This window comes from Suricata suricatta, chromosome 11 (genome assembly GCF_006229205.1).
Source record: "Suricata suricatta isolate VVHF042 chromosome 11, meerkat_22Aug2017_6uvM2_HiC, whole genome shotgun sequence".
In the NCBI taxonomy this organism is placed as follows: Eukaryota; Metazoa; Chordata; class Mammalia; order Carnivora; family Herpestidae; genus Suricata; species Suricata suricatta.
The window spans coordinates 91,365,322-91,381,668 of NC_043710.1; positions in this window are offsets into that span (position 1 = coordinate 91,365,322).

The window sequence follows — 16,347 nt, forward strand, 5'->3', positions numbered from 1 at the left end:
GATAGAGAAAGAAAGTGTGTGTGCACACGCATGAGAGGAGGCAGGGTAGAGAGATGGAGAGACAGAGTCCCAAGCAGGCTCCATGCTGCTAGTGCAGAGCCGGAAGCAGGGTTCGAACTCATGAACCATGAGATCATGACCTGAGCCGAGACCAAAAGTCTGACGCTTAAATGACTGAGCCACCCAGAGCCCCCGAACCCATATTTCTTGGACTACAAAAAGCAAAGATGGTAAAGCAATTATGTGTGGGCAACTTCTGAGGATTAACCCAAACTCGAAAACTTCTTTGGGGTCTTGTAGGGGAACAGGGTTTCTGGCAATAAATTTTGATAACTCCCTTTCACATTGGTTGAGAGTAATTTCTGCTAGAAGTTGAGTATCTTCCTAATAAGTCATCATTTGTTTATAACTTTACCCAACCACTTCTACACATACTGACTTACTTGATCCTTATAATAAATATCCCCATTTTTACGGACGAAGAATCTGAGATCTGAAGAATTTGATTTGTGTAAGATCACATAGTGATAGCTGTGGGATTCAAACTCAGGTCTTTTTATTCCAAATGGAGCACTCTTTCCACCACACTATTACTATACTCCTGGGTACATCTTAGATGATGGGAAAATATTATACCGTAGCCTAGTTATACAGATGTCACTTACAGGTCATGGGGCACAACCCTTTGTTTTTAGAGATGAGGGAGTTTCAACCTGGAAAGATTAAGTACCTTTCCCCAGTTCATATAGCTCTGGGGTGAAAAAATGTTTTCTTCCTAAGTTTGGGTTCCCATATTTAATAACTAAAAATAGAGGATTTCTAGTGGTGATGAGTTGGATATACTTGTACTTAAAAATTATTCCTGACTTATCTGAAATTCAAATTTAACTGGACATCCTGTATTTTATCTGGCAACCTTATTTTAAGTCCAAAGAAGGAAAGCTAATCTTGCTTTGGATTTTGGAAATTAAAATACTCTGAAAAGAGCACCCGAGTACCCTAAGAAAGGTACTCTATGGCTGTATCTTGGCTTTGCCAACCACAGCCACCCTGAGCTGAGCTTGCCACCATCACATCATCTGATGGGTTTGTTTTAAAGAATATCTTGAAAAAAAAAAAAGCAATTGCAAATCAGTTTGAAAATATAAAGGGCCTCAGGACAATTATGAAAGAAACCAGCCCTATTAATCATACCATCTACTCAAGCGAAACCAAATCATGGAAAGAAATCCCCAAGGGGCAGTGAGTGGAATACCTTTGTAGGTACACCTTTAATCAAGATTCCAAAGGAAGACCGCTAGTTCCCTTTGGAAACTCTTCTGTAATGAAATCAACCCTTCTTTGTACTTTCAGGCTAATTACTGGATTTATTCTTCTTACTCCATTTATTTCTAGGTATTTGGATATTTTTCACTGATACTCTTTGTTATTTTTCCAAAACTCACAAGAATAAATTGTAATAATGATTTGACCCGACGAGGTGTGAAGGTGCTCAGTTTAGAACTGATAGTAAGGATATAAATATTAAGGGAGCTTCATGTTTCTTAAATATTTTTATATTTAACTGTAAAGAGATTGTGTATATTAGCACAGGGCTTGTAATGCTAAACCTCTGTGTCTATATGGCGATCCTCCCTTATTCTAGGCAGAAAAAATTGTTCATTCTTTGTTTCAAAGTGTATTTATTTTGAGAGCGAAAGAGTGCATGCGCAAGTGGGGAAGGGGCAGAGAGAGAAAGAGAGAGCGGGAGAGAGAGAATCCCAAGCAGGCTCTGAGCTGTCAGCATGGAACCCAATGGGGGGCTCAATCCCAAGATCAGTGACATCATGACCTGAGCCAAAACCAAGAGTCGGGCACTTAACCGACTGAGCCACTCATGTGCCCCAAATATGTTGGTTCTGTGGTTACATGGGGATAGGACAAACATCCATGCATTGTTGTACACCCTAACACTGTATAAACATTGACAATTTGAACTTTTTGTTTCCATGTCAGAGCAGTGTCTTTTGCCTCTCATTGGTTCTCCCATTCATTCACCATTTGCCTTTCCTTCTCATCACTCATTATTTCCACAAATATTTTGTGAGGACCACCTGTGAAGCGTACCCTGTGCTAGGAGCTGGGGAAACAGGGATGAAAGCCACAACCCCGTTCTCAGCCTGCTCACCGGCTATCAGAGGAAGGAGGGCCTATAAACAATGACATTGAACAGCATAAATGTGAAAGCAAAGAGGAGAAGGCAGTCAGTTCTTCCTTCTGGGAGGTAGGTCTGGAACTGAAACATCAGGTCAAGCCAAAGAACATTTACAAGGCAGGGGTGTTTCAAAGGACCTAACCTGTTCAGTGAATGACGAGGAGTTTACGGTGGTGTGGAGGAAAGGAAGACCGAGTAGGTATTTGGCGTCCATGTCAGGAAGATCTTTGTTCATGAGATGAAGGGGTTTGGATTTGATGGAAAGTCCTTGGACATCTTTAGAAGGAGAGTGATAGCAACTTGGTTTTAAAGGAAAAGACCTGTGAGGGACAAGTCTAGGAGAAATGGGAGTGGGGAAAGATCAGCAGAGAGGCCAGTTAGGATACCACTGGAACTGGTGAAGAGCTTGGGCTAGAGGACCTGAAAACAAGGAGAATAGACTCCCTTTGATTGTAGTCTTTTTTTTTTTTTTTTTGACTCTTCTTATCTTCAAGTCCTGCAAAACTCAAAGCAGTAGTTGAAGTGGATGATATGAAGTATGCTCCAAGTAGAGGAAGTGTTGCCAGACTTGGGATGTGTCCATAGAAAGCTCACAAAGAATGTTAGTATGAGGATATTTCTGGAAATGTTAGTCCAGGCCCAACTTTTCAGTTATTTTTGTTAATGGGTTGATGATAGAAACATTGGTCAAAGTTGTAGATGCTAGAGAGTTGAAAGGAATAGTTACTGAAAAGAATTGAATTCCAAACAGATAACTAAAATAGCCAGAGATCAGATAAATCTAAAAAGACGAATGTAATAGGGATAAAGGTAAGGTTTTGCAATTGGATCAAAGAAATGAATGCATAATCACAGAATGGAGAAAATCTCCGTTTATAAAGATGTGGAATTTTAAATGACAACACCTTGCTATGATGTCCCTCCTTTCAAAATGAATGCCTTCTTATACCCTTGCAAGAGGTGTATGGTCTTAGGGTAATAGCTACTATAAAAAAAATAGATCCCTAAATCTCAGTGATATAATATAATTGAAATTCAATTCTTGCTCAGTTAACTAACTGTCCAAGTCAGATATTCTGTGTCATGTGTGTCACTTCCCACCACGTGGAGACCCACTTCTGGGAGTTCCTCTGTCTGGTGAATTCAGCAACTGGCTAAGCTTTGGCCTCCCTGTCATTTGCATCTAGCTTGAGGAAGAGGAAAGACAGTAGAGAGGGGACCTCTGGTTCATAAAAACCTTGGCCCAGAGGGATCATAGATCATTTCCCCTCATATTTCATTAGCAGGGGAGACGGGCAAATATAGCTCCTGGATGGGCAGCTGTTTCTAGCAACAAATTTACGTTATGGAAGTAGGAAGACATTCTTGCTAAATTGTTTACCATCTATGGTCTTTATGTCTTTCAGAATGGAGATACTTTTAGCTTTGGCCAGGTTCGAGCTCATGGATTAGCATCCATTGAGAATGTCCTATTTTAGGAAGGAAATTGGCAAAATGAAATATTTGAAAGCAATTTAAAAGAAGACATGATGGAGAGATCTGTGAATGTTTATTGTAGGAAAGAGAAGACCCAGGAGGAACTCCTTGGCTATCTCCAGCTATTGGAAATTATCTTAAATGTTACTGCTCGCCAGCGTTCTATGTCTATGCTTCTCCTTTCTGGACCTGGTTCTGTTCTGTAACTGGATGATTGCATATCGTCTTAAGCTCATATTATTCATTTAGATGCTGGGCTAATTTCAATAATTCAGTCTTTCCTCTGTGTTGACTTGTATCCAATTACTAACCATTGGTCTTAACTGCTGTTTTAAAGTGACATCCACAGATCCATCTTCACCTCATTGTGACATCTCCAACTTGGTGTACCAGCAATTGGCAAGCCAATAGTCATTTAGTTACTCAAGTTAGAAGCCAAAGAATCATCTTGGAATTGCCATCTCTCTTTTATCATCTTCATCAAATTAGTTTGCCAGGGGCGTCTGGGTGGCTCAGTCGGTGAAGTGTTTGACTCTTGATTTCTGGTCAGGTCATGATCTCACAGTTATGATCTCATGGTCATGAAATCAAGTCCCACATTGGGCTCCATGGTGGGTGTGGAGCCTGCTTAAGATTCTCTCTCTCCTTGTCTCTCTGTCCCTCCACCACTTATGTCCGTGCACATGCTCACTCTCTCTCAAAAAAGAAGTAGTTTTCTGGGCGTGTCAATTTTATTTCATAAATATTTCTGAAATGTATCCACATTAGTACAGATTCAATTCAGATTTTCATCATTTTTCACCTGAATAACTGAAATAACTTCTTAAATGGTTTTGCCTATTCTACCCTTGTTTCTCCATACCACCACCAGAATGATCTAACAAAAAGGTAAATCTGATTTTATTATTCTCTTTGTTAAACCATTTCAGAGGTTCTAGGTATGAGATACAGGAAAGTCTCTATCAGATTTTGGCCTATGTCTAACCCCATTGTACACCTCTCCTTCCTTATATCAGTCTACTTGTAGTTCCTTGAATATATCCTACTACTTCTCATTTTTGTACTTTTCCTGAATTTTTTCCCTTTAGAAAATTACTTCCTAGGCTAACTATTATTTGTCTTTACAAATTCACTTAAGACTCTCTTTAACTTCCCAAATCTGGACTAAGTGCCCCTTTCTATATATCTGAACACCAAGTATATGAGTGCACATCTGTCTTCCCATTACAATGTAAATATCTCTAGACCAAGCACCCTGCCTCATTCATTCATTCATTCATTCATTCATTCAATATCTAGTACCCAGCACAATGCCTGGTCCACATTCAGTAAATGCCTATTGACTTGAATTGGCATGTAGAAGAGAGAACCAATTTGGTCTCTGTTATCTCAAAATTCAAAACCACAAAACTACATGATAGCAGGTTTTGGCTTTTACTAGGTGGTAATGCATAAAATTGGCAGGTGGCCTTAGAAAGTAGTAGGTTTTCTGTTGTGGTGTTTGAATAGATGCTGGAAGAGCCACTTGATAAGGGGTCATGGTAGGGATTTAAGCAGCCAATGGAGGGTTCGACATAACATCCTGTAACATCCTGGTAAGCTGTAACATTTTGTAATTTTGATTCACATCTTATTTTTTAATCACATCTTTTTTTTTTAATAAAACAAATGTATTTTTGTCATCTGAAGTGTATTATGGAACATACTCAGTGGTTTTAGAACATGTTTTAAAGAAGAAACACAGATCTGTAGGTAGAAAACCTAGTCTAAATAAAATAATATATCATAATGAGCTTGGGAAAAATAGAAATTTCTTTGAATCAGACTTCTCTACCTCACTTTTCTTATGTTCATGCATATTATAATAGCTGGGCCAAGAAAGGGGGCTAAGACCTGTGTCTGGTATGCTTTAATGAGCAATGTTTTTCCTGTTATGTTACCTCTGCACCCCCAAATATCTATATATTTAGTTTCTCATAAAGGATTCCACAGAGAAAATGACTAATTGATCAAGACTCCATGAATGTGTTCCTTTGAGGGCTCTGAACTATTGTGCCAATTCTTGTCCCTATTTAGAATAATTGGACCCTTCATACTGTGACCTCAAATCGCAAGTCCTCTGGTCTCACTTTTCTGGATCGCAGCATTTAGAAAGAAAACAGGATTAGGCAAATAAAGTAAACATTTTCTTTTTCCAGGGAAGAGCTCTCTTTTATCTCCTGGACCACCTTTGCCTTTAGAAGCTGAAACTCACAAAGAAATGTAGCTTTTCATGATCTGGTCTTTAAGCCTGCCAGTAAATTTTCTTTTCCTAACAGGCAGGAGGTTTATTTTTCTATCGGTCTTTAAGAAAGAGGACCCCATTTTTCTCACAGTACTTTCATGCCTTCCTTGCATGAAATCGATGTTTGGTGTTTTGTTTCTGTCTTTGTTTTGAACACATGTAAGCTCTTTGAGGGGAAGCGTATGGCCGTTATTTAAGAAAGAGCTGGGTGTGGTGGGAAGAGCCCTGGATCTGGAACTAGGACCCCAGTTTGTACTCTAGGCCTGGCTGTTGTCTGGGAGCTCTGCCCCACCCACAAAATGACGTCATTGGACCAAATAGCCTCTAAGCTCCTGACTACTCTTAACATTCTGTGTTCTGAGATTCTACACAGGACCTCCCTAAGCCTTGCTCATTGGGTCTTACCAACTTAAGTGAAGAAGATGACCTAGAGCTGGTGTTTTAAGTTCAGACCCAAGGTCCTCAATTACATTTTGCACAGAGTACACTCTTCAAGAAAGAATGGTGCCATTTACCCTGGATTCCCTTTCACAGACACCCCCTGCCTGCACACTAGGCAGGTTTATCAGTGATTATTAAATGTAGGCATGGGATTCTGTTGATAACAATTACTTCCAAATTTGCCCCTTGTTCACTGGTAGCTTCCTACTCCAATTTATCCTACAAACTACCATAAATTTAATTTTCCTACTAATTTCCTTTCATTCACCTGCTCAAAAATGCATGTGAGCTCTTGATTGTTTATGGGAAATAAAGCCATAGTCCTAAATATGCAGTTCAAGGCTTCTGACTATGGCCCCAGTCTGTCTTTCCAGATTTATCACTGAACATACTCTATGCTTAACACTTCTGTTCCAAGCGGAACTGAAAATTTCATCATTGTTCCAGGGTGGGGAGACGGGAAGCTTCCCACTTGCCTCTGGTCATACTAGTCTCCCTGTTCAGACATCCCCATTCTTATTGTTTAGAAATCACAAAAATTTATTTAGAAACACAGTTTAAATATTTCATGTAAATAAACATAATAAAATTCAATTTAAAATTGAAATAGAAATTCTTCCCACTTTTCACAGTCAGTTCAAATCCATTCCACAATCTGTTGCTGGTCCCCAAAGCCCACCATGATAGTGCTCAGTTACTTTGTAGATTTACCATCAACGTTTAGCCCTCAATGTGGTTTGGATAATTATACGTTTTGCACTTAGCAGGAACTGCCTACTAGTGCCAGGGTGTGTTGTTCTTGTTTTCTCACTGGGTCAAAATCTTGAAAGCAAGAGTAGAGTCAACCCATATTTGGATCCTCCATGCTAACTGGTCTATATTCCCATATTATGCCATTCAAATCACCAGTAAGGTATTAGTTATATGACTTTGTAGCTATTTACATTTCTGTCTTCATAGGTAAGCTATGAGTTTTTGGATTTCAAGAGAAACACCATGCGTCTTTTCTCCCTCGTGGTGAGTGCCAGCACCTGGCACATGGTGGATATTCAATAAATGTTGAAAGAATGAGTGCAGTCAGATTTGACTTTGCCAGAAAGAGCTGACTTTGTAAGAAGTTGATAAATTGAGCTGCTTTATGATCAGTCTAAAACATAGAAGGTGATTGCCTCTGAAAATGGGATGCATCTTTTCTTTGTTTTTTGGCATTTTTCCTATTAGGAATAGAACTTGAGTAGATTAAATAGGACTCAATCTCAAATCCACAAATGACACCAAGCCTGAAATGATGCTGAGGTTGGAAGCGATTTAGTTCACTTGAGTTTTATTTGGGGGATAATGTTTTCCTTCTGGGAAGAGAAATGCTAATGAAAAAATCGCCTCCCAACGACAACGCAGAAGTAATAGGAATCTGGCCAGAAATATGATCTTATGAAAATTCTCCAAGCAAAGCATCTTATACTCATGTCTATGCCTCTGGATTGACATTCTGATGTTTGCCTTTCTCTGGTTTCCAGAGCTCAGGGTGGAGAGAGGCGCCAGGGTAACAAGCCAAATAGGTCTATTATGGGATGTCATGCTCACTGGGCATGAGTGCTGTCTCCTAGGACATTTATAGCGTTCATTACTCAGTCCAACTTTAATAACACATGGACAAGCCTGGGGCAATTTGTAAAGGATCTGAGAGTTTTTTGTTATGAAAGTCTATATTACAGAATTAGTGGGTCTCAGGATTGGACTGGATTGGAAAGATGATCTCATCAAAGGAGCCCTTGCTCTCTACTGGAGAAGAACTGCTTTCAATAACCCTGACATTCTAAATGGTCATGGGTATTGCGGGACCATTTATAAGACTAAGTTAACAGATGGCGACTGTTTCCTTGTAAGTTAGGATATGGGCAAAATGGCAAATGCTGCCATGTTTCCCTGGGGCCAATGGAGCTATGAAGAGGTGGGACAGGGAGTGACCAGCCATCCTAACCTTTCTGTTATAAACCCCAGAGAGGAGAACGTGAGGGGGGTCGGTGATGTAAGTCAACCAACAGAGATTCCAGTATCTTCTAGATGAGTGCTTCTGACCTGTTCACCAGGTCGCTCGGAAAGCTTGATAAAATTCAGATTCAGATTCAGGAGTTATGGGGTGGGGTCTAAGGTTCTGTAGTTGTAACAAGCCTCCAGGTGGTACCAATGCTGCTGATGCATGAACCACATTTTGAGTAGCAAGATTCTAGAAGCTACCATCCTGATCCATCTGTTGGGAACTGAGCCCCATGTTAACCACCTCAAATAGAGAAGAAACAGACTCCAAGCAAATAATGCTGAAAAGATTACTGAATTATAGGAGATCAGAATAAAAAAAATCTTTAAGATAATCTAGTTAATTGGGTTCCATTTTTTTTATTGTTCCTTTTTTTCAATTTCTTTTTTAAAATCAATGTTATATGCGGGATCTCAATGTACGAAATAGCTCAAAGCTTTGGTGCTTTGACTAAATCTGGAACAGAAGCTTGGAGCCAACCCCTCCTCCTATGACTCTCCTCAAAGACTCCTTGTCTACAGAACCCTAGGACTCTGGGTAACACTGTTAGAAAACTACTGACCTTATTTAATGCATTAGGAAATGATAAAATGGAACCCAAATCTTTGTCCTGATTGCTGCTTATTGTTCTTTCCAATATGCAAGGGCGGTGTAACTTATTACCTTGGCTTAGAAGCTAATTATCATTGATATGGTCTGTCTTTGGCTATCTGAGCTCTGGTCCGTCTCTGACATGATATGTGGTATTTGTTACCTCACCCACAGCTAACTGTGTGGACTGGGGAAAGTCACATAGCGTTTTGGAGCACCCTTTCTGACCTATAAAATGAACTTCTATACCTAGATCACCAGCACAGAGTGTCCAGAATCATAGAGGGGCTAAAGAAACATTCAATGAATGTAAATTAAATGAGGGCAGAAACTGTACTTCTCTTATCTACCATTGTAACCCCTCTGAATGCCTTTGGGCGGAGTCTGTCATAAGCAGACACTCAATAAATATTTGCTCAACACATGAAGAATGATGATGTCATAGGCAGGAAACTCTTTTATAACTTGTAAGTGTTATATAAATTTAAGGGATCATTAGGATTATCATCACTATCAAATAAGCTCTAAATTGGCTGTGGTGCTCTGCGGGGTGTTGACAAAAGGGAGCCACATTCTGTCTTGGAATCTGATTACTCACAACCTCTGACAAACGACAAGGATTGGAATATATGGAGCTCAGCAAGAGTTGAACGGAACCCCAATCCTTTAAAAAGGGACGAGAAAGGAAGATTTTATGTAACACACAGATAATGGAAATGTGTTGTACATTGAGGAACAGGGAAATATATTTTGGGTGGAAAGTAGTCACACATCATTTTATTTTCACCCTAGGCAGTGCAAGAGATTTTGTTAGCATTCCTCTGAGAAACTGGAGAAGGCATCATGAGAGAAATGGCATTTTCAGCATCTTGCAATTCCCAATTCTTTTGGCAACAGGTTAAAGCATTTGTCAGAGCGGAAGTCAGACTATCATCTGGCGCGCTTCTGGGTAGAGGCCAGTCTAGAAAGCAATTGCACTTCATGTAAAGAATCGCATAGCAGACAAGTTCAAACTCTACTCCTGTCCCAGTCTTGTTTGTTTTCCTGGGGAGCAAAGCACTGGGGACATAGTGCCCAAATGGGTCGATTGGGGCTGGGCTGTGTAACAAGACTCTGGGGCGAGCATGTGCACGTTGGACAACCGCACCAGGATTAATTTATCTTCTTTTCTTATTTGCAAAAGCCTTGACGGAGAATATCCGCTGGTTCTGTAGGAGAAAAGAGACTTCCTGAGACATGATGTAATTTTTGCAAAGGGGAAACACATGTTGGGTCCTGCAGGACAAAACAATACGGAGGTGCTGATAGCCGCGCTGTGGGTCACGTGACAGGATACGGGGTGGGTCTGGCACTGCTACCCAGGAGCCTTTGGACAGGGGGTTGGGGGATGGGGAGGAAAGACTCTGAGGCTTTTAAAATACCGGAACTCCACTAAGTTTATGAGATTCTTGAGAGGAATACTTTTCTGTCTTTAGTTAGAATGATCTTTGTCTTTGGGACGTGGCATCTCACACATGCCCTTCTGTTTTTACTAGGTGCTTAGAGTGTGCAAAGAAAATGTTTCAGTAAATCTACATTTTGTTTTTTCATTTATTTTGAAAAAACATTTCTTAAGCTTATTTATTTATTTTGAGAGAGAGAGAATGAGAGCGAGCACAAGCAGGGGAGGTGCAGAGAGGAGAGACAGAATCCCAAGCAGGCTCCATGCGTCCCATGCGGAACCTGATGTGGGGCTCATGGACTGTGAGATCATGACCTGAGCAGAGACCAAGAGTGGAATGCTTACCTGCAGCACCCAAGGGCAACCCGCCAAATCTACATTTTAAAATTCAGCAAAATAAGTGACGATTTTATCAGCATTATCATTCTTTTTTTTTAAAAATTATTTACTTATTTTGAGAGAGAGAGAGAGAGAGAGAATAGGGGAGGGGCATAGACAGGGAGAGAGAGAGAGAGAGAGAGAATCCCAAGTAGGCTTAGCAGTTCTGAGCCCAGTGCCGGGCTTGAACCCACGAACCATATGATCATGTCCTGAGCAGAAGCCAAGACATGATTGAGCCACCCAGGTGCTCCTCAGCAATATTATTCTTTTTTTAAATCTTTTTTAATTTTTAAAAAATGTTTTATTTATTTTTGAGACAGAGAGTCACAGAGCATGAGTCGGGTGGGGGTGGGGGGCAGAGAGAGAGAGAGAGACACAGAATCTGAAGTAGGCTCCAGGCTCTGAGCTGTCAGAGCAAAGCCCTCCATGGGGCTTGAACCAACGAACCCTGAGATCATGACCTGAGCCGAAGTCGGAGGCTTAACCAACTGAGTCACCCAGGCACCCCTTAATCTTTATTTAGTTTTGAGAGAAAGACAGAGTATGAGCCAGGGAGGGGCAGAGACAGAGGGAGACACAGAATCCAAAGCTGACTCCAGGCTCTGAGTAGTCAGCACAGAGCCGGATGTGGGGCTTGAACTCAAGAGCTGTGAGATCATGACTTTAGCTGAGGTTGGATGCTTAACCAAGTAAGCCACCCAGGTGCCCTGCAGCAGTATTATTCTTAATGAATTTTTCATGATATTATGTAGCTAATGTAGCTCTGGCGACCCATTGGCATGAGAGCTTAAAGCACACTTTAGGTTTTACTCACCTGCAACACTTGAAAATTAGATCCCTGAGTGTCAGGGAGAAGTCATGGCTTGCCTAGGAAGCAGAAGACTGACTCTGGTGATACCTGTGTGCGTGCACGTCAGTCTCTCTCTGTAGCTAGCCAGCTAGCATCAACCAGTTGCATAGCTCTGTTTTAGGTGCGTGTCTGAAAGGTCCTCACATTTCTTCTTTAGTTATTTTTGTAGTTGTTGAGATGATAAAAATAGAAGACCTTGCTACTTGACAGTGGATTGCTCTCAGACCAGCAGCCCCAACAGCCCCTGGGAGCTGTCGAAGCGCAGAGCTCAGATTCCACTCCAGGTGACTCAGAGGCACAGTCAGCCTGAGAAACACTGATATAAGTGATACATTATGAGAACATACACAATGATGAAATTACTTCTGGAAGGATGATAGTGGAAGACTGAGAGAGGCCTTGGAAAATGGGTACCTGGAAGGATGCACAAAGACTTGGTTGCTGGGAAAACAGTGGATTAGAGAACAGGGATCATCCAATAGGCAAACGTATTTGAGAAGGATGGGAGATGAAATGAACACATCCTGTAAGGCAGAATAACATTCTAGAAGTTTGGGCTTTTGTAGTACGGATGTAAAAATGCAATTGCTACATGCTTACATAGTAATAATAATTCTAATAGTAATAGTAACCCTCACAACAATATTATCTTATTAAAATTAGAGTTATAGCATGTAAATTTATGTTTAGAATTTTTTTAAAATAAGAGATGTTATTTCATTAAGTCTTTACAGAAATTGTGCATGACAGGGGCTATTACTATATTCATCGAGGGGCAGATTAGCAAAGAGGTGAAGAAAATCTGTTCTTTTTCCCCAGCACTTTGAAGATACAGTTCAGTTGTCTTCTCACTTTCATTATTTCTGACAGGAAGTCTGTGATTTTGTGGCTCACCCCCCTGAGGTAATATAATGCGCATTTTTTCCTCTGTGTACTTCGGAGCTCTTTTTCTTATCACTTTGTTTTGGCAATTTGGTTGTGATGTGAATTGTTGCTTTTTAAAAGTCAAATTTGGAAAAGTTGAGTCATGACTTCTCTGCTTTTTCTATCTCTAAATACATAGGTTGTAGGTACTTGAGGGTGTTCTCTAGCTTCCCAGGACTGTCCATTTAATTCCCAGTTCCTTTTCCTCTGTTATGCTCTAGTTTAGGTAATTTTTATTACTGTGCTTTCTGGTTTTATTAATAATGCTGTAACCCCATGAATTTTCCATTTTGGATATTGTATTTTTCATTTCTAGAAAATCCATATATATATTTTTTTTAATGTTATATTTATTTTTGATACAGAGAGAGACAGAGCATGAGAGGGGGAAGGGCAGAGAGAGAGGGAGGCACAGAACCGGAAGCAGGCTCCAGGCTCTGAGCTGGCACAGAGCCTGACGCAGGGCTCAAACCCACGAGCGTGAGATCTGACCTGAGCCGAAGTCGGAGGCCCAACCAACTGAGCCACCCAGGCGCCTCGAAAAGCCATATTTTTTAATGGGTGTGTTATATCTTTCATTTCTTTCCACATTTCGTTTATATTTTCTTTTAAATTAAAGGTTAGTAAACTATGGCCTGGGGGCCAAATCCAACTGATGATCTATGAGCTGAGAATGGGCTTTACATTGTAAAGGATGATTTCAAAAATAAAAATTTTTGGTAGAGAGTCTCGGTGGTCCACAAAGCTTAACTTATTTGTTATCTGGCCCTTTCCAGAAAAAGCTTACTGCTCCTGCTTAAATCCCTGATCTAAATCATACAGCAACTGTGTTAAAGTCCATGTGCTACTTTTGTTCTCTCTCTCATTTCTGGGTCTGTTTCTATTGACTCATAGTTTTCTCCTTGTGTGCTGCTTCTTGACAAGTCTAGTGATTTTTTATTGGATGTTGGACATTATGAAAGTTATGTGCTGAATGTTTGCATTTTGGGTCTTTCGAAATGTTGTGGTTAAAAATACATGAATAAAAATGTTGAGGTTAGTTTGGTAGGCTGTTAAATCCCTTGTAGATCAACTTGATACCTTTGAGGCTTTATTTTGGGACTAGTTTAGCCATGCTACCAAAGTGAGACTTTTCTGGTGTCTGCTTCTTCCTTCCTTCCTTCCTTCTTTCCTTTTTTCTTATGTTTATTTATTTATTTTTGAGAGAGAGAGAGAGAGAGAACACGCAGGAGCACTTGCGTGCAAGTGGCGGAGGGGCAGAGAGAGAGGGAGACAGAATCTGAAGCAGGATCCAGGCTCTGAGCTGTCAGCACAGAGCCTGACATGGGGCTCATACCCACAAGTCCTGAGATCATGACCTGAGGCCAAGTCTGATGCTTAACCAACTGAGCCACCCAGGCGCCTCCTGGTGTCTTTTCTTAATGCTCTGCCTATTCAACAAGGTCTCTCCATTCCAGTTGATGGTAACTAGAAAACAGGTGGGCATGTGTGAGCTCAGGGCGTCACTCAGCTTATCGCTCCCTAGAAGTGAGCCAATTTTTGTTTTGCCTTGTGGAGTTCCTTCCTAAACTTTCATAGATTAGCATTTGGCCAAAGACTTGAAGGGACTGCTCTATAGATTGCTGGATCTCTTTCTTTGCATAGTTTTTTCCCTTTCCCACACTCTTCCCTATAAGTCCAGTCTTCCTTATTGTACCTGAACTCTTACTTCCGACTCTTCAGCTTAGTTAAACCCTGGGGTTGTGTGTGGGTTGCCACCCTGTACAGCAGCCTACATGTTGCATCTAAGAGAAAGATGGAGCCTCATAGAGCTCACTTGGCCATTGCCCTTCTGTCATGGATTTCACCCCTGTGCTGCCTACAGCCCAGTCTCTGAGAAGAGCTATTTTGTGAAATTTGTTTAGTTTCTAGTTGTTTACAGAGTCTTGTGCCACTTACCCTTTCAGGGTAGAAGCCTCGTGCACGGGCATTTGACTCAGGCAGACTTACTTTCTGGTTCTGACTCCGTACTTCCTATCTGTAAGCATCCGATTCCTATTTGTGGAACAGGGATAATAATAGGACATTTGTGAGGGTCAGATCGAGGCACTACATATCAAAAATTACCAACGTGCCTAGAAAATAGTAACGGAAAATAAACACACAATGGTTATTATTAACATCTCATTTTGGGGGAGAGGGGCAGAGATGAAGTCACTAGTTCAAAGTGCTATAATCAGCAGTTGGGTTGGTCTCCCTCCTAAGAACTACCGCTCCACAGCCCCTGTTTTATATCCACACTGACCATATCTAACTCATAAATAAATGGAGGAGCCCGAGACCAAAGAGTCCAAAAGTCCTAGAAAGAGCCACCTTTGTGCAGAATGTCCTATACAAAATGAAAGGTTCTGAATCAGGATCAGGTCTGAATAGAAGCTCAGCCTGAGACACGAGTTTGCCATGTGCTTGGGGCAGACACTGTGCGATGGAGAGGTGTATGCTAACATTTAGAACAAGTGGGTTTCTTCCTTACTGAGCATTATATTACAGTGTAGTCTTCTACTAATTGACTCCACCAATATGGTTCTAATTGTTCCTACTTCCCATTTTCTTCCTCCACCTGTATTACTGGGGGGCTTCAAGTAGACCAGCTCTACCTTTTGCAGCTGTCTACCATTCCCAGCTACCCGTGTGATGTATCCCTTCAGGGAAGGAGACTCCTGCATGTCCTAACTGGGTGGTAAGGCCCTGTGAAGGGCATCTGGGCAGGTCTAGAACGTGTGTGCCAAAGAGGGGGGCAACAACATGGCTCTCCGTTGTCCTGCAGCTGAGGCTTCTGACAGCTTCCAGATGTGTAGAACGTGTATCTTGGTAAAAGTTTGATTTGGATTCTCATCTTGGCTCTGTGACTTCCTAGCTGGGTACCACCAGTTAAACTGCTTAACCTCTTTCAGCTCCTAGTCTGGAAGTGATGAAAATAGATACTTTCTAAGATTAAATACGATAATGTATGGAACACACCTCATACATAGTAAGAATTGAGAACAATAAGAACATTCTCCCCCAAATAATAAGAGTCTACCCACAAAAATCCAACTTTTCCCATCAGGTGTCCATGCCCCTCAACTTCTTCCCAGATTCCTGCACACCTAGGACCCTGGAGCTTGCGGTAACATTACTCTGATGACCACTTTTATTCAGAGACACAACCCTAAACAGGGTTCCGTCTGGAAAACAGAAGCCATAGGCATTGTTAAACGCAGAGAATTTAATGTCAGGAATCTGTTTGACAGCTTTTGGAAGAACGAAAAGGCAAAGAAGGAGCACCAAGGTGATGTGAGGATGGTGCATGTCGGGAGAACCCCCATTCCTAGCACGGTTCCCCTGGGGCCACAAAGAGACAAATTAGGAGTGTTAGGTCCCAAAGCTTAGAGGAATCGCTCATGGAGCAGGGACGAGGGAGGAGGGCATTCTAACCTTGCTGGTGCTTCAGGAGCTCTGTTTGGGGGAACTGCGGAGCTGGGAGGCAGGCATATGAAGAAAGGGTACAGCTCTCTGGTACTGGTGTCTCTGAAGGGATCCTGTGATACGGGAGGGTGAAAAACCCAGACACTGACCCAGTTGATTCTGGAAGTGAGCCACCGCTGAGATGAAACACTTGCTGGGCACCACTTACTTAAACAGCAAGTAAACAGGAAGAAAAAGCTCTCCCTCCCTCGTCTAGCCTTGCAGTGTATTGACAGAGTCC